The 26,449-nt window shown below is 35.5% G+C and overlaps 1 long non-coding RNA gene across 3 annotated transcripts in view; it reads left to right on the forward strand.

Moving 5' to 3' along the window:
- LOC135287666 (uncharacterized) overlaps positions 1-26,449 on the forward strand; it is a 139,315-nt gene that overhangs the window by 35,650 nt on the left and 77,216 nt on the right. For all 3 annotated transcript variants that reach the window (XR_010351231.1, XR_010351237.1, XR_010351243.1), the window contains exons 2-4: positions 14,205-14,423; positions 15,134-15,226; positions 18,217-18,309. This is a non-coding gene — a long non-coding RNA (uncharacterized LOC135287666). The remainder of the gene's footprint in view (positions 1-14,204; positions 14,424-15,133; positions 15,227-18,216; positions 18,310-26,449) is intronic.

Consider the following 26,449-nt stretch of genomic DNA (forward strand, 5'->3'; position numbering starts at 1 on the left):
AAAATGAGTCTCTGGTCTCACTGGAAATCCACAACAATTCAGTCTTCTCCTATAGCAGTTCTTGTCTAGCTATTAGTTGAGAGTTATCTGGATGTGCTGAGTTAGAACTGCTTTTGAATTAAATGAATTTAAAATAGCTTCTATTGTAATATTTTGTCTCGGTACTAGCAGAATGGGTTCATTATAACCACATAATTTACTTTCTACAAGCAGAGTACGTAGTAGAAATATTTATGGAAAATCTCTGTGCCTGTGTTATTAACACTTGCCCCTTGCTTACTGAACAATATCCCAATATAATTAAGATACTGATCATTATTAGTGTAATAAAAAGTCTCTTCCTTTGGTATTAATTGTAGTGGTCAGAGACTCTTCTTATGACTTTCAACTTTCCTCATTAGTGGTTTGCTTTCCAGTGGCTAATTTATATTCATTGCTATTATCATCCCATTTTCGTAATGACATTTTCCAAGAGATTTGTTTGTTTTTCCTGTGCTTCATCTGGGTTATTAATTAATTTCTCCTCTTGTCTTGATCATAGGTTTGGAAATTTTGTGGCCTCTAAGGAAATGTTCCAAATCACAATTTCCTTCTTTTTTGTAAGCATTATTTATTTTAAATTATTTTTCAAAGAAGATCCACCTTATGTTTGTTCCATTTCTTTCTTAAGAGCAGTCTTTGAAAGCCCCAAACATATGCCCTTGATATGGACTCCACTGTTTTTGAACACAACGATTATGGCGATGTCATGTACTCAAGCAACTGCTTTTTACTCCTGGAACCTGTTTCTATCTAGATAATGTAAACTTCACATTTCTTCTTTTTTATTTGGATGCAATGTTTATTAGTCAGGAAAGTGTCATCTGTAGTTTGTGTGTTCTGTGGTGCCTGTAATGATGGCAGTATGACACTTCCCTTCCCCACATGTTCCTGTGTGACAATTTTACAGTCTTTGCAGTCAAGACAGAAAGGAAAGGAGCTGAAAACAGTATTCGTAGATGAGCAGTGTGAGTACCACCCAGTCACTGGTGATTCTGTGTGAACTGATGCCTCCAAAAGTACCAGTTAAACTTTGAACAGAGGATGAGTGGGACTTGAGAGGGAACTGAAGAGGTTAGAAATCTGTCTCACTCTCTTTTAGTGCATTCCGGTTTAATTTGTTTTAGCTCTTCCCTCTTTGTCTCTTTAAAATATTGTGTAAGAGAATTGTGTTTCACTCTAGAGTTTGGACACTGTGACCAGAATATGGATATTGTTCTATAGAATATTGGAATAACAAGAATACTCTGGAAAAACTTCTGCTTTAGTGTTTTGTGGCACGGCTTTTGGAATATTTTCTCTCCTTACCCCCTTCAGTCATGTCTCCAGTGAATTTTCTAAATAGTTGCAGCAGCCATAAAAATATAATGTTTTTTTTTAATTAGGTGGGCACAAAAGCAGAATTAAGGTTTAAAAGTCACATCAAATCTTTCTCCTTCTACCATTTATAATCGTGCAGTTAAAAATGTTTCTTTGTGCTTGAATAAATTGTTCCCCTCTTCTATGAATTTCAGTACAATCCCACCAAGTTCAGACATTTCAACAGCAGTACTTGCAACTGTAACTACTTCTTATGGGAAATGTTCTTGTAAACTAAACCCTCATATTAGATTAGTGACTTTTTATTGTGTTAGATATGGAAATATTCAATAAATAACCAGTCACTGCAAGAGCCTTTTCAGCAGCAATGAAAAGGAGAATGATGTGGTTGGATTAGCAATGGCCGTACCAAAAGAAGTATTGACCCACTTCCACTAAAAATCCATCAGTTACTACAGGAAGATGAATCTAACAATATCAGTAATATTTCCAGCTGAAAACATTTCATATCAAGCCATGCAGCCTATGTGTTATTGTTTGAGAAATTGTAGCTTTGCATTTCTCTTTGCCAGCAACTGGCTGCTGTACTACAAAAGCACAATTATTCATTTCAGTGGAAGTGACTTCTGATAACACCCTGACCCTGAATTCCCTCTCCTCCTCTTTGTGTTCTGGCTGAAGCATCATTTTATCCCTGATTTATAACAGGAAAGAAAAATGGTTTTAATCACTTTATGATTTTACATTTTATAGTGGTTATATATATATTTTTTAAAAAATATCTTTTTAGTTTGTTCTACAGCCTGCATGGCTTTGTTCAAATCTAGATTGGGTAAAACTAGTTTAGGTTTTGCTGATTTTGTTAATTGTCCCATTGATATTGCATAGTTTCAGACCAGAAACAGGTTCTATCTGTTAACAGCCACTGTCCCCTCTCAAAGCATGTTGGCAACAAGCCCGAGGATCTTTGTGAATGTGCCCATTTCCGAATCACTTATAAATTAAAGGCTGTATAGAAACTCTGATTTAGTAAGTATATTAAAGAAAGTGCTTTCCAGAATGTTACTTTGGCTCTTAATAAACAGCGGTTTTGCATTAAAAAAAAAATTAAAAAATAGGCAGCTCAAATATTTAAAAGTAAAACGGCAAAAGATGAAACAGAACAAAAAAAGGATTCCAAAGTTGCCCATTTTAACCACTTCTGTTTTTCAGTGACTATGTATTTTCTGTACTCAGACCTTATATGGTACTTATCCCATAGGTTTTAAAAGAACACATAAGGAAGGGTAACATCATACAGATTTTCTGTAGGAGACATATTGAAAGAATAAGAACTTTGCATGGCCTTGTAAAAGTATAAAAGAAGTATATGCTAACAATTATTTTGAAGAGCAGATATGCATATGATTAAAAAATGTTGATTCCAAAAATATTGTAGTGCAAATCCAGATCATAAATCTTACCTGATTTCTCTTGATATAAACTATTTGCCTTACTTTCTGATTTTTAAATCTTACTGTGGGAAGTTTTCATTTTTGTCTGTGGGAAGCTTGGCAACACAGATTTGAATGTTTGCAGTCTAGTTACATGATGTGTCAGCCTGGCTGATATATCAACTCCAGACACAGTTGGATCAAACTGTAGATTTATTTGGCAAGTCGTAGATAGAATTTCTACTCACCTACAGCCCCATCCCTTCTATTTAAGATTTTCTGTCAAATATCATTTATACTTTGAAAACCTTTATGAGAACAAATGAATTCTGTCCAGTAGAAAAGGCTAATATGAAAGTTTCCACATGCGTTGACCAAAGCCCATCATGACAATGCATTGTTCATGCAAAAGTGGTTGCATTTATTTTCCTTTGAAGGATGATTAATGTATAATTTGACAGTCTCAGGCTCTGACCTAAAAATACACATTTTTAAAGATTTCTTCTTTGCAAAGATTTTGGGTTTTATTCCTTTTTGGAAATGCATTTCTCCAAGTGAACCCAAATCTGAATTTCTATTCAATTTGATTGTGTTTGAAAAAAAAAACTAACTGCTTATTTAAAATAATCTACTTACACTAATCAAATACATGACAAAGACCTTAATCCTCAGAAGAATCATTGATTATTGCAGGGAAAAAGTAAAAGTGAAAAAATAGGAAAAAGCAAATGGAGAGAAAATTATCAGGAGGACCTGGGAAGGGGGAGCAGATGGGAAGAAAAGGAAAAGCAACCAATTTGGCACCTGTGAGAGCCTACATCTGGAACTGGTAAAGAATAAATTGTTTTAAAAGCTTGTGATATCACATAAAAGCAGGCAAACTCATTCTAAGGGAATGATGGAAGCTTTTAACTGGAAAAAAGAGACAAAAGAGACCTTCTTCCTGATTTGTAGTTTTCCAGTAGACTGGTGTGACTACTGCAGATGCCTCAAATACAAATTATTCATATACATGTATAAACACAGACAGACAGATATGTATATATATAAAATGCATGTTTTCTTTGTCATTTTTTTGGTTAATGAAGTGTTTTTCTATGCTTATTGAAAGAAAAAACTAAAAAAAAAAAGAAAAAAAAACAAACAAAAACCAAGCCAATTATGTAATTTATAAGATTTACACATCCAGCATACCAAATGAATCTCCTCTGGGGACAACACTTTTTAATTTTTGATTAAATCCAGAATACCAAAGCTAAAACCCAATGTTCCAGGGCCTGTGTAAAAATTCCCATTATCTCAGGAAGAGCAATTATTCTCTGATGTAAGTTACAGTACTGTCTTGGAATGGCAATAAGGCTAAACTAAGATCAAAATGGTATTCTAAACTAATTCAGCTGAGAAGAGGCATTAGCAAATAATTACCATAAACAATGTTCAATTATTATATTTGAATAGTACTTTTTATTACAGTTTCAAGCAAATACATTTGTTTATACCAGTAACACATCTATGTGCTAGGAGTTTTCCTATTATGCTTCACATATTTGGAACCATTAAAAAGCAAACAAACTACTAGAGATTTCATGCATATAACTAAAAATATGAATATTCATGACTGCAAGTGTGATATTTCACCCTGAATTCTGTTGACAGTGGATGGTGCCATAGGAGAGTTTGATGCTCTTTCTGAATCTCATGTCTTTAATTCAAGGTCCTACAGCATATATGGTACTTTAGTTTAGTATCCATAATCTAACAACACAAATTTTGGCTTCTCTGTTTTGATAACAACATTTTTCTCTTTTTAATGAAACCTGTTTTAAGAGACAGGTATAGCTCATGGGAAAAAAAAAATCCAGGTTTAAAACTGAATTCCAGTAGCAGCATCTTGCTTTGTCTGGATTGCTAAAAAGGATCAGTAGAGCACATGCTTTAATGAGAATGAGGTGAAATGCGTATGTAATGTGTGTCATCATGAAGCCTGATCAGGGAAGAGAGATTATTCATCTGAATCCAGAATGCATCCTTTGATTTGAGACAGAAAAATAATTTAAAACTATTAAAATTTTAAATCTTTTTTCCTTCCTTTGGCTAAAAATAAAATAACACAGGACAAAATTTATAATTCCCTGATACTTCAGGGAAGACTTTTTTTTTCCCAATAAATAAGATTCTGGTTCAGATCATGCAGCTGAAGGGCTTTACACTAAGTCCTAAAAAAGACTCTATCTAACTTTTCTCCAGTAAAGGTCTATATAAATGTAGCTGCTCTCAGCCCAAAAATCTCAGATATCTGGAGATAGAATCCTATACTTTAGATGTGTTTGATATAAAGGAACATCTTCTTTATCTGAGTCTTTCAAAAGAAAAACATTTCTGCTGTCTGATGATCAGTTGACATTAGGGAAGGGAGGATGTAGACTTTGATGAGCCAATTTAAGAAAACCTCTTTATGTCCTATATTTTGTATTTGTTTCCATTATACTTTTAATGTAGCAAGCTCTTATTTCTTTAATTAAATTTATAGTCCTGCATACAAGACTTCACATTAGTGAATAGAAATGCTTAAGTAACTGTACTTCTGGAGTGGGAAGAATGAGACAACAGTACATTTTATGACGAGAGAAACTTAATACAATTCTCCTGAAGGTAAAAGAGATACTTCCTGTGTCTGATTGAGCTGTTATGCCTAGCAAGATGCATGGTATTAAGGAAAAAATTGTAGGGAAATAATGTTTTGACTTAGTCAATATTACAATGCCCCAGGTTATCAGATATTCTTGACCCTTCATTCCTAGACTGACCGCTCAAGCTGTTTGAAAGGCAGGTTTTCCATGCCATAGACTCAAGGTAACACTTCTAGAGAACACCAAGAGCACACACAGGAAGTCTTCTATCTAGGTAGGGGGAGGGAGAGCTGGGTTAGTCTGTTTTTTCACTGTAATTTGGTCGTGCATACATAAAATGTTATGTCTATGATAATATCTAATACCATTTGAGGTATCCTCATTATTTTTCAGAGTTACAGTTGAGTTATTTGTTTTTTTAGAAAAAATGTTATCCAGAAGGTTTATGTAAGTGATAAGGCTTGGCTCGGTCTCTCTTTATTATTTATAGATAAACAAATAAAAAAGAACATAAACAGCTGCAGAATTTTTTTTAAGCTTTATCAATAAATTATGGCCTTGCTATGAAAAGCGTGCTGTGTAAATGCATTTTCTGCTAGCTATATGTTAAAATCTTACAAGGGCATGAGGAATTGAAAGTGTCTTTCTAATGGATCATCCATCTTAGAAATTATTTGAAGTCATGGATTAAATGTCACCTTTGAAAGCTTTTGGTGATTTATTTTGGATCTTAGAAGAAATAACATCTCTACTGCAAATAAAATTATTACATTTTCATATTCTGCATTAGTTATTTCTGGAAAAATATTTTTTAGGAAAAAAAACCTGGGGATGTTTCCACCCCCACCTTTGAAAGTTTCTGGCATTCCATGTTGCATTGGTAGAGGAGTTGCCAAGACAAAGAAGAGTGATTAAAGGGAATAGTGTGCATCATGCACTGGAAAGATGACACTGGCTAAATGTGCTGATATGGTTACTCAGTTGCCAGTACACAGAACTTGGACAGAGTTTAGCATAGAACTTCAAAGAGAATTGAAGTATTGTAGCAAACCCTTCAGTTCTTGCAATAGAAGTGAAGGGAAATATCAAAAGTATTTATCAATTTGACACAATCATTTAAGATTGGGATAGAGAGAAGGCTCTGTGTCCCTTCCCCTGCCCCAGGCAAAGTGAAAAGTATTGATGGAGAGATGATTGACAGTCAGTTAAAGCAATAGAAAGATCCTTTGGCCTTTTCATGGATTTAAATCAGGTTTGGAAACACATTAAATAGAATTAACTTCAGACATTTAATTGCAATGCCTGAGCTAAGAGCTGAGTTACTTTAAGCACCTCTGTAATTGAAGAAGATTGATAGACATGTCCAAAGGCAATTCAGCCTCCTTAGTATCTGGACTGTCCCTCTGGTACTAACCCATTTTCTCCTCTGTGATAGTTTCCAGACTGAAATTTTTCAAGTGGCTAAAATGAGACAAATTGAATCAGGTTTAAGAAGCCAAAATAATTTTCTACAGATGAGGAGAAGCAGGGACAAAATTATTGATGGATCTAGCTTACAGGCACTGAACACAGTGGAGCTCTGTTTGCCTTAGTTTACCTGTATTATGAAGTGTCCAAGGAATTGTCTCTCAACTGATTTCTTAATAAAAAACCAAAAGGGACTGATCTGTTCATCAAGTGCCTGAAAAACTATTCTGGCAGAGGAGCTTATAGGTAAAGATGCAGTCTCGCTATTTTAATAATCAGGAAAAGTATAAATAAAGCAATATGCAGTTATCCCTTATCTTTTTGAATATGAAAGTACTGGATCTTACATGTTCTTTAAATGTACCTCTGAGAAAGTGCTGGGGACACTCTAAGATTTAATAAGTTTTTTTAAGAGTTAAGAGAGTTAAATTTGTGTTGTTGGAAAATGTAGATGAAAAAATTGAAACCTTTGTTACAAAGAGAAGATAGAACTTCAAGATCTTCATGCAACTGTGAGGAAATGAAGGACTAAATTTTAATGAGTTAAGGCTTGTGAACATTTTCAGAAAAGCTCTGCCTAACAAGAAAGGAAATCTGTTTTAAGTGAGTAAACAGCTTTAGGTAATCAGAATTGCAGATTTTCTATTATGAGCTATGAGAAAGGCTTGATGTTCTAGTAATCTTTGCCTAAAGATTCAGTAAAAGCCTCTTTCAGGAGTACAGTACTGAAAATAGGAAAAAACCATACTGTTGGTAGCATGAACAGGGTAGGGTGCTCTATTGTCATTATGCATGGTTCAGAAACAAGTTTATTTTGAACACTCTGGTCATGTCTGGTTATTTCTCTTATAAAGTATTATGGAAAGAGAATTGATCTAAATATAGGAGATAAAAGTGATTGAGACATAGGGCAATAGGTTTGTATTAAAATAGACTATAAATGTTGGGATTATAATGAAGCAAGAGAATGAAAATGAAAGGACGTAAAACTGGAAAAATAAGATAATTTTTGTGTTCCATTTACAGGAATTCCATTATATGAGGGAATCCCATTAAACAAGGTCAAAAGGAATTCAGATGTATTGAAAGTAATGCATATAAATATGAGAGGATGTTTGTAGTTGTTATGCTTTCAGTTGCTGTCCACTTCATCACATGCTTTCACACTACTGGCAGAAGTCCTATTCAGACCTTGTAGGACATGTTTTTTCAATAGTAGAGAACAAAATCTTGGTTCCATTTATAACATGAGTGTTAGCTGATATCTATGGCTTAGATTGTGTCACATGAGTTATTGCTTTCCTGCCATGTTTCCATGGTACAGAGGACTGCCCCACAACTCTTACCTTTCTTCATAGTCTCTGGGGACAGCTAAACACTGCTGACATTCCTGAGGTGCCAGACTTTTTCTTTTACCTGGGGATGTCATTTCTTTGCTGTAGAAAGAAATCCTCTAGTAGATACTGATTTCCAGAGTAGCAGATAACTAAATTCATGATTTCTGTATCAAATGGGAGAAGAAAATAAAGTTAAAAACCAAATGAAAATAAAGATATGCTAGCCAGAACATCTGACTCCAATTTTTTTAAATTTTGTTGGAACTTAACCTTCATTTGGTGATATTGAACAGAATGAACTTGTTAAGCAGAATGGAAACAGGCTGAAAGTATGTGGCAGTTACCTGGCCCAAAATATCAGTGCTGGTTTGTTGCCTTTAAATTAGTCAAAAGTGTATTCTGGGAAAGGGCATATGGTCTGACAAAGAAGTTTGCCATTAGAAACATGGGAAACATAAGGACATGGTAAAACAGAACATAATTTAAAAGCACTTACATTCTCTTAAAATGCACTACAGAATGTTAAAAAGGCTGCTATAAACATTCCTGCAACCTGGGGCCATGGGCTGCTGTTCTCTAGCAGATACATACTCATGGCTGAATAGGACGTGGCTTTCTTAGGCACACAGGTGAAAAAATCCTTTCAAGTTTGTGACCAGTAGATGAAAAAGGTTTCATACATGGTCAAAATAAGTGTTTATACATGCTGGCCTGTTGTCTTGATGTATAGTTATTGTTCCAAACATAGCACTGCTACAGAAGATAAATACCTGAAATCAAAATATTATTCATGGCCAGTTCAAAAGCAACAATTAAACATCCTTAAAACAATAATTTTATAACTCTGTATTTATATAACTACCTTGAAAGACATAGACATTTTTTCCTGGGGGAAAATGAAATTTCAAAAATTGATTCAAGTTATTCTGAAAATATAGTTAACCCAAAGATAAATATGCTGAACTGTTGTTGGAATAGTCTATGTGAGTAAAAATGCACTAAAGATTCATTGCCTTTGCTTTGGCTAGGATGGATGAGGGAGAAAGAAATAATTTGGTTCTGTGTGAAAAAGAGAGACAGGAATTTTATTGAATCACTTTTAAAAATGCTTTTATGGCTAAAAGACATAATTTTAAGTACAAAATAAATCTCACAATTTAAGTGAGATAAGTATTAGTTATAGCTATTTTATGATGAATCAATGCAGTCCAGAGATTTTGGAACGAGACAGGACTGCTGTTTGCATGTTGCTTTGTAAAAAGGCAGGAACATGAAAGGAAGGTTCAGTGTCTGTCTCAGTGAGCAATGCTTAGGACCATGCTGAGTTTGAACACTCTGTCTTCCCCATTTTTGTCTGAAAGCCAAGTGCATGTTTTAGTCTGAATCAGATGACTGCAGGAGGTACAGAAATGTGTGGCTGCTGGTGAGTGATGTTCTTCCTGAAGCGAGGTGGAAGGTCAGTTGTACATGTTTTTCTCTGCCAGTCTGCACCTACCAGAGACTACTAAATCAACAAGGCATTCACCTTCCGTGTAAGCCTACTAGTTCAAACAGTTTTATCCAAACTGACCTCTCAGTAGTTCATGTGGGATGTTGATGCTGGAAGTCCTCTCAAAGCAAATTCTGAGGGGAAAATGAAGATTTGTGTCTTGATTCTTTAAGTAATTTTATCCATTACTTTTTTCATTAGTTTGATTTTTAACTCTCTTGAGTTTGTTCTTCCATTCAGAAAAATAATTATATTGAACTATGAAATCAGGATTGGAATATGTCATGGGAAGTAACTGAACCATGTTATAGGAGTGGATGATCTAATTAAAACACAAACTTCTCATGCAAACTATCATCTGATCATGGTGCCTGACATTTAAAATGAAGTATGCAAAAAAACTACTTCACCTACCAAGTATATGAGGTATCATGTCTCACCTTTTAAATGAGCACTGGCACTTTAGACAGCTGTTACCCTGTTTCACCTCTGTGTAGAATGTGCACTCATGCCACATTTAAAGCTAAGGATCTCTGGAGGAACAAATACTTTACTGTGGGATTATATCTGATTCTTTGTACAGACTACTACCCTGGGAAAGGTGGCTAGGAAAGGGTGGGTTGAACAGCTTGGTCCCCTGTTTTCACAACTGCATTAATTATCTTAACAGCTTTGGTTCATTGCAGTCCTTCATTTGTGCTTATATTGACTTTTAAGATAATTAAATATATTATTTTACAAACTCCAGAAGACTTTAAGACAGAATAACGAATGGGTCATTGACTAAACTGCAGTCAATAGGCTATTATAATTTTCCTTAATACAGCGATACTGAAAGGTTCTACTTGATTTCAAAGATTACAGTTACTGAGCAGTAACTGGAAAAATAGAGAAAAACCCACTCAGAGTGTTGGATAATAAGGAGATGACATGAAAAATTATGGTTGTGAAAGTAATTTTCAAATTTAGTTTAAGTTGAAAGGTGGCTGTCTTTTTCATTCAAAAGATCCTGCTGCCATCTAGTTAGGATGGGTGAACTCCTCTTGCCTAATTTTGAATACTCTCAAACTCTGTGAATTCAGTTTACTTTTGAGGCCAGTCAGGCCATCACTGTATCAACGTTTCAGTTAACATCGCCTGTGACAGAGTAAGAGGTGAAGACACTGTGTCTGACATGGACACTCCTATAGTTATTAAAATGGAACTCCGAGGAGCTGCTCTTCTCCAAAATGTCTTTCCAAATAACCCCACTGAGTCATCCTTTGACATATGATGTGGACTTTTCAGTACATTTGAACAGGTTCTGAAATTCTTGGCAGAAAAAAGGAAAAACTATTGGGGCCGACTGGAATGATGCAAAAAAACTTATGTTAGTGTAGCTATTGTAGAATAGATAAAATCTGATCTCATCTTAGAAAGATTCCTTTTGGACAAACTGAGTAGTCATGGAGAAATGATACATGAAATAGAGGAAATTATTAAAGAGCTTTCACATACAGACCAACCTGTTAAAAGAAAGTGATTATTGATTTTGTGATTAGTGGGGAACAGTCAGACTAAATGACTCCTGTGAGTGTAGTCAGATAAATTAATGTCTTTATGCCATCAGTTTTACCTGCCATTAAATGAGTTCACAATTAATGGAAGGCCACTTTTTAAGACCAGTGCTGAAGAGGATTGTGTGGGAACATAAAAAACAGGAACATTATTGTTATTTGATAAAGTAAAAATATTTACAAAGTATGTAGTTGTGTGTGGGAATTTTTTTTGCTTTATACAACATTCAGACTTTTTAATGCTCTTTTCTGGGTAATAGAGTAGAAGGGAGATGGGTACAAAGACAAGTATAACGTCTAATAAAAGATAAAGTTGATAAATAATGTGAGCAGGTGAGAAAAAATGGAAATGATCTAGAAATGGAAATATAGAAATATAATTAATCTGCATCAGGTAAATAGGTCAGGAAGCCCTGCCATGTAGTGGGACTGCTCCCCAAGCTGGTTTTGGGGCTACCTCAGAGAGCTGTTCCAGCCAGGGAAAAGTCAGATCTGGTGGAAACAGCCAACGGTGGAAGTGCTGTGGGCACACTCAAGAAGATGTATGATGTGCTCAGTGAGCGGGAAGCAGTAGGCTTTACATTAGTAGATACATTGCTTCCAGCTTGTGATGGATGGCTTCACACTATGCATCAAAATGGTACCAGAAAAAAACCCCAAAGTACTCAGGAAGGATAATCTAAAGATGGTGTTAAGAAAAAGAACCAAGGGATATGTTAAATTAAGCACATCAGTGGGAAAACCTATCAAAGCTCAGTAAGCTATTTGGCAGCACTTTTCTCCCACCATGTGGTAAATGACAAGATAGTGGCAAAAGATGAGATTTATTTTAATGAAGTGTTCTCTGAGACAACCTTAGTGCTGTAGATTATAGAATGTAAGGAGGAAGGGCCAAGTTCCTCACCATTTAACCAGGACTCTAGGGTCATGTTGAACAGATATTCCTGGTGTAGAATTTAACCAAACTCCTAAAACATTAGATATCAAATGATGGCACATATGTTTTGTGCAGTATTTACACCATTTTAGTGCAAATAATTATAAAATGTGAATTCCTCTGAAAGCAGCTGCAAAACTTGTGTTTCAACAAGCCTGTCAAATTTCCACTTCAGAGTACTTTCAGGGTAGGAATAAGCACAATCGATAATGACTTTGAAGATTGCAATATGAGCCTTCAGAGGATAATATTTTCTTCAAACATTAAGATTTTAAGACTAGTTATTATAGAGGGGCTAAAGAATTAGTCTTCCACTTGCTATTGAGTGAAACTCAGGCACTTCATTTCCTCTAAGTGGCTTGCAACTCATAGCATAGAAGAATCACCTTCAGGGGTTTGTGTTCCCTTTAAAAGAAATACAAATGGATGCAGACAGCATCTGCAGAAAAGTTCCTTTTTTTTAATCTGTGGTCTTGGTTTATACTGTTTGAAAAATAAATGCCTCCAGATGACCCACCTGATTTTATATATGTTAGTAAACTTGTTATTGCACCAAAAGAGAATATTTTTTAATGCATGCATTTTGCTGAATCTCAGTAGTTCTTCTGTCAGGTTTTTGCTTGTCTTGCATTTCAGGAAATTTCATCTTTGGCTATTGGGAGTAAAAATAGCCACATTCCTTTGCCTTGCAATGCTGACTTATTTCTTCTTTACTTTCCTTGTCTTATTATTGTGTTTACATGAAGTAAATGCTAGTCTGAGACACATTTTATACTAGCACTAAATCTTCAGGGTTAAGGTGTATCATTTGGTATTCAACCGTAGGTGGAAAAAGTTGCAAACAAATATATCTGTCTGCATATGTACTACTTGAATACTGTACTTTAGGCACAATTTTGACTATTTCCCTTTAATTACATTAAGACATATGCACACATTTACATGCATATATTCCTACAGCTGCATACATAAAACCTTTAGCATCTCACTTGTGAATCTTCATAGCTTCAGCACTAGAATTGTTTTGGTCAGCAGAACAGAGTAGGAAATTATGAGAGCAATAGTCTGTAGCTGTAAGCAGCTACCCTTTGAAGAGACAGATTGAATCTACTGTTGTAAAGAACTTTTTTAGTATCTTTCTGTAAAATAATCTTTTGAGTAATCTTCTGAAGTCAGAATTGAGTTAATGATGGAGGTTTGTTCCCATATAAGGCGCAGAAGTCAGCTCTGACTAGACCTATGCCCCACAACGTTTTACTTGTAATCTAGATGTGCATGCAAATCAGGCTGGATTTCAGAACCTGAAAAGTTTAGAACAAGAAAGGAGAAGGAGAAGGAGAAGGAGAAGGAGAAGGAGAAGGAGAAGGAGAAGGAGAAGGAGAAGGAGAAGGAGAAGGAGAAGGAGAAGGAGAAGGAGAAGGAGAAGGAGAAGGAGGAGAAGGAGAAGAGAAGGAGAAGGAGTAGTCTTGTAGTTCCATGCATTTTTTTAGTGCCAAAGCTAAGGGTATTTTTGATGCTGCTCCGGTGCATAACCACAGAAAGGAAAGCATGTCTCATTCAGAGGACAGTTTCATTTGAAGAGTGTTTCTCTTGTTTCTGTCAGCAATAGCAGAGGAAGGCTGCAAGAGTCCAACTTATTAACTAATACCATAATAAGTAGGGAGCCTGGATAGAGCTTCAGAAACTAATGATTGCTATTAATGAGGTGCCTACAATCCATTCCTTGTTTTGAATCAATGAGTAGTTTCTAATCCAGAACATGTGCTGCCTTGAAGGTAATTCTGGTATAACAAAGAAACAAGGTACAAATTCAAAAAAGTTTTGTTTTTTTTTTCTCCCCAAGTCAAATTATTCTTGAAGTGAACTAAAGAACTTAGAAACTTAATATAATTTTTGAGTAATGCAGCATGTTTTTCATTCTCCTTCTTTCTTTTCATCTGTTGCTATTCACCCACTGAAATTTAATTATCATTTTTATTTTCTTTCTTCTCTTCAGCCCATGGGTCATCTATTAATTGTTTCCGTGTTCAACTCTCTTGTTAATGGACTACGTATGGGAAGAAAAACTGTAACGTCACCACTTACTTGTGTCTAGCAACCATGCCTCAGCTGTTCTGTAAACCAAAAAGGCTGCCCAATCACTTTGAGGCAGACTTCATCTCTCATTGCAGTGGACAAGACTGAAGAAACTTGATTGCAGCACTTAAACATTAAGGTATCTATGAGACAAAGCCTGGCTGACTTCTCAGTTCTTTCTTTATATACTAGAGAAAGGGTTAAAAATAAGTATATGGCTAGTATTTAAAGCCAAACAAGTTCCCAATGGAAAAGTCACAATATTTTTACAGTGAAGATGACTAATCACCAGGAGAAAAAATATCCAATAGTGAATTCTTTGTGTACTTTCTCCTGTTCAACTTTGGATCTTTTTCTAGGAGATAAGTAAGAAAGTTTTCATCTTAGTATGTGGGTTCTAAGCAAAATATAAAACCATGAGGCATAAAAGTAGTTTCAGCAAATGGCTTAATCATGGCATCTGATCCTAAACTCTTTAGTAGCTATTAAAGTCTATGAATTCTGAATTAATCACCAGGGTTTTATGTGTCTTCATTAGCTTTTGCTGTATCTTAACCTACATCTTCCAATAAGCTATATAGCCTTTTTCTCTTTTCTTAGAATTCAGTTATAGTAAATGGCTGTATTCACAGTATAAATATTAAGTTCTCTCATCACCTTGTATGAACACCCACACTCTTGCCAATAACCTCCTGCTGGGGCGTGCAACAGCACAAAGTTTAAGGGAAGATTTTATGGCAACATCTTCTAATACTGCTGTTGTCCTCTGAGAAACCTCTTTGAGGAAACCCAGTTGTTTGATATTGGTGAAGCAAGAGATATCCAAGGTACTCATTCTGTTTCCTTGAGGAATTTTACAACCGTGAAATGAAGGAAAATTTGTGAAGATCTTAACAGTCAAGAAGAGTACCAGTCAAGAGTACTTCAAATTGTCGAGACTCGGTAAGTAATTTATTCTTTTTCATGCAGTTTTCTAAAGGACCATGTACACAGCACTTCTGCCTCCTGTCATTTTCAGATGCTGATTTATTAGGACTTCCTGGATGTGACACAGGGGCCCTTTCTCAAGAGCTGATTCTGGAACACCGCCTGCAAAGAATTAGCCAGCTCATTTGCCAGGAAAGAAAAGCAGGCAATGATCAAACAGACTGGACAGAAAATTGCAAACTTTTCCCCAACTGTTCATCCATTTTTTATCAGAATATTTTAAGCTGTGGTGTATGAAAACCACAGGGAAAACCATAGAATGATATAAATAGCATTCATGACTAATAAAACAAACCCACATAAATCCCTGTGTAGATATTCAGGCATTGGAAGAAGGAAGCTAAAAATATAGACTCATACCTTCATAGTCAAAACAACTCAGTGTATATTCCTGCATAGCAATAATAGAAAAGCGAGCTGTAAAGAAGCCAGGGGAGGGATCCCACACTGTGAATGAGGATATTTATGCACAGGCTAAATGTGGTAAAGGAAGTAGTTGGGGAACAAGGTATGAACTCCAGTGATCTATTTGAAGAGTCACAATAAGGTCTCTTCAGACAGGATGTACCTGTGGTTTGGATACCTCTGAATTTTTGGAATGACTGTTGCTGTGTATTTTCTAAGGCATCCCAGAAGATTCTGCAGCAGCTCTTCCTTGCCTTTTGTATTTAATATGATAATGTTGCAAGGAGACTTCTTTTAGCAAGTCCTGTAGCATGCTTATTACAGTAACGGAAATTACTCCTGAGATGTAGTCAGTGGTGGAGTATAAATGGCTGTGTGAGAATGAGTTAATCTGCTGCCTTTGTTAGATGTTTTTCCATGTGTGGGAGGCCTTGGTAATTAATGCACTTTCTCCTGATCTGCAGATACTGTCAGCATTCCTATATGTGAATGATATCTCCAGCTTCATAGGTTTGGAACCTGACACTGACACTAGTAAACAGATTAAAGTCACTAATATTAATATCAGAAGAGACTCAAGAAATTTTAGATGGAGCCACCTGTGTTTCCCTTCATGCCATTGCCTCTTGTTCTGTCACTGGGCGCAACTGAAAGCAGCCTGGCTCCACGTTCTTTGCTCCCTTTAGGTATCTGTGCACACTGATGGGATCTCCCTGAGATCTGCTGCTGCTTTTGTATTTCATCTACACAAGAATATCACTGTACCCTATTCAGTTGTATGTTTACTCTCACAAGCCATAATATAGAGTGTATGTTTCCATGTTTCCACTTCTTAGCAAAGTGTGAAGTGAGATGATATTACAATATTGTTGACATAAATATATAGGTTCCTGAAAGCTGTTAAAAAAATTATCTTCACTAGGCAGAAGTTTATAATGTTCTGTTATTTTAAAGCCTTTTAACTTTCTCTATTTTATCTTTACTAATATACTTGAAAATGTCAGTATCTTATGTTAAGAGACAACCAAAAGGTATTTGCCCATAGATTCTGAGCTTTTAAAAGACCACAGTCCATTGTTTTCTGTATTGTAAGTAGTTAATATATACAAAGCTTCTTCTTGTATATATAAGCATAATCTAGAATTTAATAAGATATCCAGATACCACTGTAGGCTATAGCATAAAATGAACTGCCCCAAAGAACACAGGTGAGCATTATTGAACTCAGGATGGAAATATATGTTTAGAAAAGAAAAAAATCATCCTGAGTTAAATAAAAACAGAGTTACAATCAATGCCTAGTAAATCAGGCCAATGCCTCTTTGCTTTCATAGAGAATGTAGGATTCTCCTTTACCTTCATTTTGTAAAGATTTGAATATTTATAACAAATGAAGAAAGAACTTGTTTGACTTTGACAACTGATATTTTCTACAGTTTTTGGTCTAAAAGAAATAATTTTGTTATCTATGTGTGCATTTCTTCAGACTGAACTGGATAAGAACATGATTTTTCTGGGATGTGCCACAGCTATTCAGCACATCTCTTCTAAGATGTAACTACTATGTCTTTTAGCACCAAATAGAGTTCATAAATATCACATATATTGTTATAAAATATTTCTTTATACACTGCAGCCCTATTCTCAAGGAAAAAAAAAAATTTAAAAGATACAGAAATTATTTTTTTTTAGTTCCTGCTACCTGAAAGACAAATTATTTCTAAATCAGAACTTTCCAAGGGCAGCTGCCATTTTATAAGATGTAGGCTTTGATGACTGTGTATTTGACTAGAGAGAGAGAGGAGGAGGGGGTGATGGAACTAATAATCTATTGGATTATTGTTTTATCTTTAAATAAAAATATGTTGTCACTACAAAGAACTGTACAGCATACTCATGTGTGAATTGTCCTTTTGATGCTTTTCTAATATTATATTGATAAACTAATTGCATTTCCTTATCTTGCAGCTATTATAAATTGTTATTCATTGAATTTGGAAAATGTACTCAGCACTCTATGGGCAAAAATGTGGATTAAAAAAATACATGAGTTATTTACTTAATTGCTGAGTAAACTCTGTTTGAGGGAAAGGTCTTTTGATGAGGCAATTCCATTAAGAGAGAGATGAAGTGGTGGCCTCCACCTTTATAATTTTAACGAGACCGTTTTTTCATTCATTGATAATGCATTCTCTAGAGATAACCTCTCTTCCTCCCTCTTCCTTCCAAACCAACAATATTGCATTCAACATACTTCTCAAACTTTTCAACACCCACCTCTCTACGCTGTGATTTTGCCTTCTGCAACATTTAAAGAAGTTTGTTGAGGCAGTTTCTTTGTCCAAATGCTTGTTCTTACAGTTGTAATTATGAGAAGAGTTTCCAGGGGTGTTCAGACTTCCATAAGTTGCGTCCCTTCAAGTCTGATAAGGATGTCCACTAGTGGTTACATGACATCTGTTAGCGGTGGACTCAGTTGTCAACTGGACATTACTTTCCTTGAACTTGGGAGGATTTTACTGTCTTCATCTTTCTTCTAGGTAATATAGTCATCTTTTGAGGGAAGAGCTCTGTCCTGACTGTGCCAGTGGATTTTTCACCTTCAGTAAGGCAGTAGAGTGAGTTAAGATAAGGTGAGTAAGGTTAGGCTTTTCTCTTTGACATACTTCACCACTTGTGTAGGGCATCAAGTGCTATCAGAAAGGCAAAGGGACAGCAGAACTTGGTTAGTATGTATTGTAATTATATATGTGAATGCAAGATACCTATATTGAACTTCTTGGAATATCATTCTATATGCATGCACGTATCTTTCAACTGACTAAATTTGAACTTTAAAATTAGCACTTATTAATGTAGCCTGCTGTGTAGGTATTTCAAGTTATCTAAAAAGCTCTATTGTACTGGTAAATTGTTAAAAGCTTAGCAAATAGCAAAAAAAAAAAAAATTCTCTCCAATAGACAGGTAGTTATTTTTTAGCGGAATTATCCATGCAATCAGCTTTTCAACGTATCCAGGAGATTTCTTTATGCTAACATCTTTCCATTAGTGCCAGGTGAATACTGTCACTACCAAAAGCAAATTGTCTCAAACAATAGGCACAGATATGCCTTATTAGCAATTACAACAGGAAAAGTGACATATGTCTTATTTTATTGTTATAATATCATTAAAAAGTACCTATACTTTCTGACTGAGAACACTTATGTCATGAGGGCAATAAAACAGGGTTTTTATTCTTCCATTCCAATGTGATTGTGCCTGGAAATGCATGAGAGATTTGAAAAATGGAAACATTTAGTTGAATAGAACCACCTAAATTTTCAAACATTCTATTATATGAATAATTGCTGAGGTTGGGATGAAACTGTGAAGTCATTTCAAAATGTGCGAATGTAGTGGTACAGTTTCATAAAAAAGTGTGTGTTATTGCTTAATTTTTAAAGTGATATGGTTCTGCATTACATGTCTTTTTCGTTGCATCCATGATGAAATTTACCCCAGAAATTTGTATATATCTTTAATGTATTTTTTATGTGTGCAACGGTTATAGCAGAGGTTAAATAATACAATTGAGGAAGGTTTACAATTATGAACCCAATTTTGAGCTGAGTTAGGTCAGTACAGTTTTGAAGTCTAGCAGCAGATAGAAGATAATGCCATTTAAGTCAGTGCAAAGTTTCGCTGGGCTATTCTTAGACACCAAGTGCAGTAAAAAGGTCACTTTTCTCAATGTGGGGTGTCTTAAACTGGGTTGTCTCAAGTATTTTACTTCATATTCATTTCAATGAATTAAGAAAATTTCCATTCATTGTGATGAATAGCTCCTAGCTGGCACTTCCTGACTAATTGGTGGACTGGACTTACAAACTATCCCCTCTTACTGCTTGAGAAGTACTATATTAACTGTTTGATTAGTCTTTCAATGGAAATGCTAGAAATGCAGTTAATGTTATGAAACTTCCTATTTAAAGTACTTGCAGATGTTAGAAATGCCAGTCTTTCTCTGACAGAAGATAAACAATGATCCTCTACATTTTCCATACTGTATCCTTTGTTTTACTATCTAAATGACCTAAGACTGTACTGCCCTTTCCTCTGTTTAGGATAGAGAATGTCTGACTTGTTGTACTTCCATATTTCAAGGAAAATGAAGAGGCTAAAAGAGAGCTATAGGTGACATTTCTATTTTTATCACGATTTGTGTATGTGTCCACATCTTGGCTTGACTCTTGGGAAACATATCTCTAAGAAATTGCGGAAATTTATAACATCTATTCATAAAACCAAATTATAAGACTGTATGGCTTTGGCCATAGAACAGCTCCTTCCACAATTCTCTGCCAGTGAATATCAGCCCTGACTGACCTCTAACACCACCGATTTTCATGTCTTAGGCTACTTACAAACTGAGGCTGCCAATTAAATTATCACTTAATAAAATTAATCTCATTTGAAACACACACTTTCAATAAAAATAGAAGGCTTTAATGATGGTGCAATAATGATGGCATAAACCAAATGCTTTTACTTATGTCTATGCACAGATACTCAGCTCAATGCAACAGAGTGAAACTTGATGGAGTTACAACAGAGGGGAATCTTATTTTCTGTGAGGTAAAATTTTTGGAGGCATATGGTGCATACACAGTTAAGTCATCCATAAATTCTCCTTTGCTGTGGTGATTATGCAACAGTTCAGGCATGTGCTCTGTTTTAGCCATTTCTTGTGTCTGATATGTACGATTTTTTTATATTTTCTTCTTCATAATTTTAAAATGTTTAAATGACAGACTACCATGCAGCTACCAGGCAAAATGAGATGCTGTAAGAACAACTTTGAAAAGAGAGTTTCTTTGTCAGACCAAAATCCTATAATTCATTTTTGATACTTCCAGGAATCAACAACCAAACAATATTTCTTTTCCTGTATGCTTAAACTCATAAAAAATTTAGTCAATTCATGGTAAGAAAAAGAAATTATGGACATTTCAGCTTTGGGGAAGAAATGGATTTTGAGTTCCTTTTACAATTCAAGCTGATGCTGTTTACATGATTCAAATTGCAGGTAAATTTTGAAAGGGTGCCATAATTAAGGTATTATAAAGAAATTCTGTCTTTGCACAGGCAGAGTCTATTTGTTTGGTCTTTATCAGGCATGTAGTATAACCAGCATAATATAATAAAATTGCATAATAGATCATGTAATCTGGCTCCTGATGAGACTTCTCAGGAACCACAATAACACAGGACCATACATATACATACACATAACTCAGTGTTTCATTTCCAAGAAGCCTATAGCTGTACTCCAGAATATAAAAAATATCTTCTGAATAATTCTTCCTGTAGGCTTAGGCTAAGAAGATTGTAGATACCTTCTTTTATGTGGTTTGTCACACTCCACACATTAGAGTGGATGCTACATGCTAGCATATTTGCTCACAATATTGGAAGAAGAGCAAATAAATGTTAGTTAGGTCACTTTCTAGGTGTCATATCTTTGCAAAACCAAAACATTGCTTATGCTTTGAATCTGTACAAAGTGGAAAGGAAAGCTGGTGTTATTCTAGATGGAGTCCTTTCCATTGCCTGCTTTGCTCATTTCAATTGCCCAAGGGTTCAGCCCCTACAATGAAGTTGTAGCAGTTACAGAGCACTTCTGGAATACCATCAGTACAAGTCTGGCCAAGACACTATTTCTTGCAAACAGCTGTATTGCAAATAAACTGATTAGGAATGTGTTAGGATCAGTGAGAGGCATGTCTTGCCTCTCTGGACCATGGGCTTAGTGATGAGTGGAGCAGCAGCAAGTGTATTGCAACTCTGATCCCAGCAATAGCATCCTTTGTCACAGTCCTAGACTGATGAACTTTTCCAACAAGCATTGCTTTTCTTTAAAGATTTTTAACTAGATGCTTTGGTAGTGTGGGAAATAAGAATGACAGAAGGTCATTCGGTAATTGATATGACTTACGCAGATCTCAGCTCTTCAATTACCATTGTTATTGTACAAATCAAATGAAGATGATCTGTTCAGCCACACAAACAACCAGCATGCAGACAATGCCTTAGATTTATACAATGTTGAAATGAGAAGAAAGTGAGTCAGAACACTGGGATCTTTTGAACGCATTATTAGTCAATTCACTAGTCGGATTGTATTCAATCTAGATGAAAGGAATCAATGGTACATTTAATTAGGAGGGTTATTGCTTTTGTAAGAGGACTTGCAGAAGGAATTACAATTCTCAAAAGGTGTGTTCAAAGTGTTCTTCAGAGGGCACAACATGCCTCTTTTATACCAAAGTCATACAAATGAAAGCATTTCCTTCAAATGTGTGTAACTGCATATCTGTGCAGCTAAGAGACTTGATTTTCAGAAGTTCTGGGTGTTGACTTATTTTTAATTTTACAGGTCCTCACTGCCTGTATAAAGTAGGCCATTTATATGAGTGCCTAAATATAGATTTTGGTGCTTGAACTTATGCTGCCAAGCTTAATAATTTTGGCTTTGATAAATAAAATAGACTTTCTAAGCAGAAAGTATGGCAGTAAACTTGGCTCTAGCTAGACAAAAATTGACTGTATTACAGCAACAAAATTTATATCTTTTGCACCCATTCCACAAATTCTAAGTGCCATGAAAAAAATCCCAGCAGAAATGGGAGACTGAATTCTGAAACTAAACTCTAGGCATAAGTAAACCCTGACATTTGTATGTTTCCTTTACCACATTGACCATTCTACTGAAAAATGTTTTGATGGACTATCAAATAGAAATTTGTTCATATATTTATGTATACGTACCTCAAAAGCATAACAATCAGAGATAGGCATGCAGTCGAATTCATCACTTTAGGAACTATATTCTTGCCAATTTTATCACTCTTTGTACCTGGTAGGTTACTCAATGTTAAAAGCTCAAACAATTCAAGACTAGAGCTACAGCTGTTGTAAATCCATGTGCCACATGGACTTCAAAGAAGGGAATGTGCTGATATAATCCAGCTGAGCCTTTGGCCTCTAGACATGAGTTTATTTTACATTCAGCACTGACAGTGAGATCTACAGTTGGTATAAGTCAAAGCACATCAAATGCAAATTAGTAGAGCAGAACTGATTTGTGGCAGTTGAGGAGCAAGAAGTAGATTGTGATGACAAAGATGTCTCTCATTACCTTTCTTAAGCACTTTCTTATTTTAAACAGGCAAACAAATCCACATAGTCAAGTAGAAGAGTATAGATTGGCAGTTTCTGTTTTAGTGATGGTTTCTTTAGCACTACTGCATGGCAGTGACTTTACAGTTGTAGGTGAGAGATTTGGCTCTGCTGAAGAAAGAGTTTTTTTCTTGTGCAGAGCAGAGTGTTGGAGCACTGCAGACTTTTTTTGATCCTGAAGGAAAAAGGGTGTTGGAATTTCTTCCCATAATGTAGATGCAAGAAGCTTCCAGAGGGACATTGTTCATGCTTTTTGTTGGTGAGGAATTATGGTTTCAAAGTAATGGATTTCTGACTGATGTAAATTAGGCTCAATCTGTTGAAAATTGAAGTGTTCTGTGGATTCAAGCTCACTGTAAAGTTGATTTCAAATGTGCTTGTTATAGTGCTTCATGTAAGACTCATATAAAGGTGGAGTATATAGTCTTAAAAGGAATAAGATAACTTACAAGGAGGTAAGAAAAAGGGACTTAAAATTTTGGATTAGACTTTTTTTCTTTTATAATAAAAAAGAATGGAATTGGGTGCTTTAATACCTGAGCATTTTGTTAGTCTAGATGAAAGTCCAGGATTTATAGCTCTGTACAGGGGAATTAGCTTTGAGGCTAATGAACAAGGTAAACTGTGAGAAACTACATAGCTTTCTGGGAAGGGTAATAATTTGGGAAATTAAATGTGATCTAGTGGTGCATAATTTACATGTAGAATTACATTTGATTTGTCTGAAACTACAATACTGATGGGTGTGTTTGCGTGTCACAGTGCTTGGCAAACTGTGAGCAGTTGTACTGTGAGGTGTTCAGGAGAACAGCATGTTGGATTGGAGGCCCAGTTCCCAAGATGTAGAGCCCTGAACTTGCCTTGAGAAATATTTTTAGATTTTATTAAAGATTATGTTACAGTGGAAAGTGTGTGAAAAAGTAGTGTGAAAGTGTGAAAAGTATTTACAAACTACCGAAACAACACAATTGAAAAATATGCTGAAAAATGTGGGATCTTTGCCACTGCCTCATCTGTTTATTACAATATGTGCATGAGGGAGTACTCAGGAATTTCCACAGCTGTATCCTCTAGCCCTGTGAGCAAGGCAGTACCTGCTATCAGTGTACAGGCCATGGTGATCCTGAGCACTGGAAGGCTTGGTAAAGCATGGGAGCCCTCACACAAAAAGGGGAGTCTCTGCTCTTCCTGATCATGGGCCTCACGTTAATTTAAAAAAACCCCATTGAATATGAAGTTTGAGTCTGGCCTGATACAGAGCTTTTTAGTGTGAGACCAAGGAACAAAGGGAGATGTGATTCTTCAGGACTTGGTGGCTTTATGTACAGAATCCCAAGTGCAAATACTTAGTTTGCTTGAAAGGCTTTATTACTTTATAATTCAGTGCAAATACTTGGTTTTATGGCTACAAACGTTCTCATATTTGATCCTATTGTTTAGGCTGATGGCTGCTGCATTTACAGCCAAAGTGATTAAGTGACTGCCTGTTAATCCCAAATCCATGTGCACATATTTATTTATTTATTAAATGTGTATGAACAATTTCAAGAGAGGTTTGAAAGATTTTAAAAATCTGGCTTTAAGGTAAGTGTTAAAGAGGTTTGATTCTTTCTTAAATATAAAACTTTTTAATATACTTTTGCAATTTAGATTATTTTACTGTTCAAAATCCATTTGCTTCTCTGAGTGGTAGAGCCCATTGTGCAGGGAGAAGGTTGGTCATGCCTCCTGCCACCAGAACAGTAAATGTCACAACCACTCAGCTGTGACGTTTCACCTAAAGTTTCTTTATCAGGATTAATTTTTTGACTTAGGGGAAGAAATTGACTTCTCTACATGTTTGAGGGGTAAGGAAGCAAAACAACATCTCTGCTGTGTTTTGCAGTCATCCTTTCTCACTCTTTAGGGGAACATATTTAAGTATTTGTCTTTTCACTGCCTCTCAGATAGAGAGGCCTTAAATTTAAGCTCTTCTGTTTGTTATGGCTCAGTAGTTCTTAAATCTGATATCTGAGAATGAAGTCTTCATTCCAATACCTGCCCACCTAGTTTTCATACACAAGTTTTGTCTTTTTTTTCTCATTCTGCATTAAACTATTTTGATCATTTCTAGAGAGAAGAGATGTGCTATTGGTTCAACTATCTATTTATGCTGTGTAAAAGTGCCAAATTTGTCTGATATAGCTATATTTTTCTCTTTATAAAATATTTAAGTGTGGATAAGCTATTCATTCAACTCTTTTGAATTAAGAGTATATTGCAGGTCCTAACTATGATTGCTACTTTTTTTCCCAAAAATGCATATTTTCCATCTCTTTTGATCTAAGCCAATGTAACTTTACAATTGGTTTTCAATGAAACCACAGATGAGGGTAGGCTACTTTGCCTTTTGTGAAGTGAGCCTCTTTTCTGTAATTGTCAGTCTCAAGTAGGATAAATATTCTATTTTTGTTGATCACTAAAAGACCTGAAATTATTTGGTACCAGCAAGGAGAAATAAATGTGCTGGGGACAGGAATAGCAAGAGCTCCTTTCCTGAGTAACAGTCTGAGAAGAAATCATATTTGGACCTACCACCGTTCTTGATCATTGAAAACCAGAAGAAAGTCTATTCTTTGTCATTTGTGTCACTTAATACAAATCTCAACAAAGTCAAACCCAATAACGTACAGCAACAAAAGAGAAATATAGTGTCCATTAAATACTGATATACCTTAAAACAAGCAAAAGCCCAACAGCCCAACCTTATCACAGATCCAAAAGAATTTGTAGCCTACTGGATTTCTACCAAGGAAAAAATGTTTCAACTAAAGGTGCTCTGAGTTGATCTCACTCTTAGTTATCTTGCTGACAGTGTTGCAATATAGATTAAATATTGAATGGTTTATTCTCATTCTGCCTCATCTGTTCTTTTTGGCCTCTTGAGAAAACAAAAATTCTGTGATTGGGAAATATTTTTTAATTCTTTAACATGATCTGTTAAGTTTAGGCTATCAACTAATGACATTTTTAATTAACCATTCCCCCCAAATTCTCAAGTTAGTTGAGATTTGTGAGATGAAAAGATGGAAAGCTTTGAGCTTCTCTGAGTTCATATAAGCCATATAAGCCATTTCTTGTCTTTAGCATGAGTAGCTTCTCTGGTTTTATGGGAGCTGATGGTGACTTACAGTGGGAAGAGAAGGTACCCTTGTTTTAAGAAGTTTAAAATACTTGTAAGGAATTGAGGACCTGTGTATTAATTCTGGGTCACAGGACTAGTTGTGCTTGTGTCTTAGTACATACAAAATAACTTTGTCTTGCTCGTGCCAAACCACAGTATCTTTCATGAGCTGGGGGGAAAAGATAGGAACAGGTAGGTGTAATGATTCAATGGATACAAAGCAATTTAAGAAACAATAACTTGATTCAACACATACATAACAAGGTTCTTGTTTAATACAGAAATGCTCTTTTTGGGACGAAGGGGAAGGGATTTCCTCATCATTTTAGAATAACACACCATGGCGGGCATGAATTTTCTAGTTTGTATTAATGCACTGCTCTTCCCC

The sequence above is a fragment of the Passer domesticus genome, chromosome 1, assembly GCF_036417665.1.
Source record: "Passer domesticus isolate bPasDom1 chromosome 1, bPasDom1.hap1, whole genome shotgun sequence".
NCBI lineage: Eukaryota > Metazoa > Chordata > Aves > Passeriformes > Passeridae > Passer > Passer domesticus.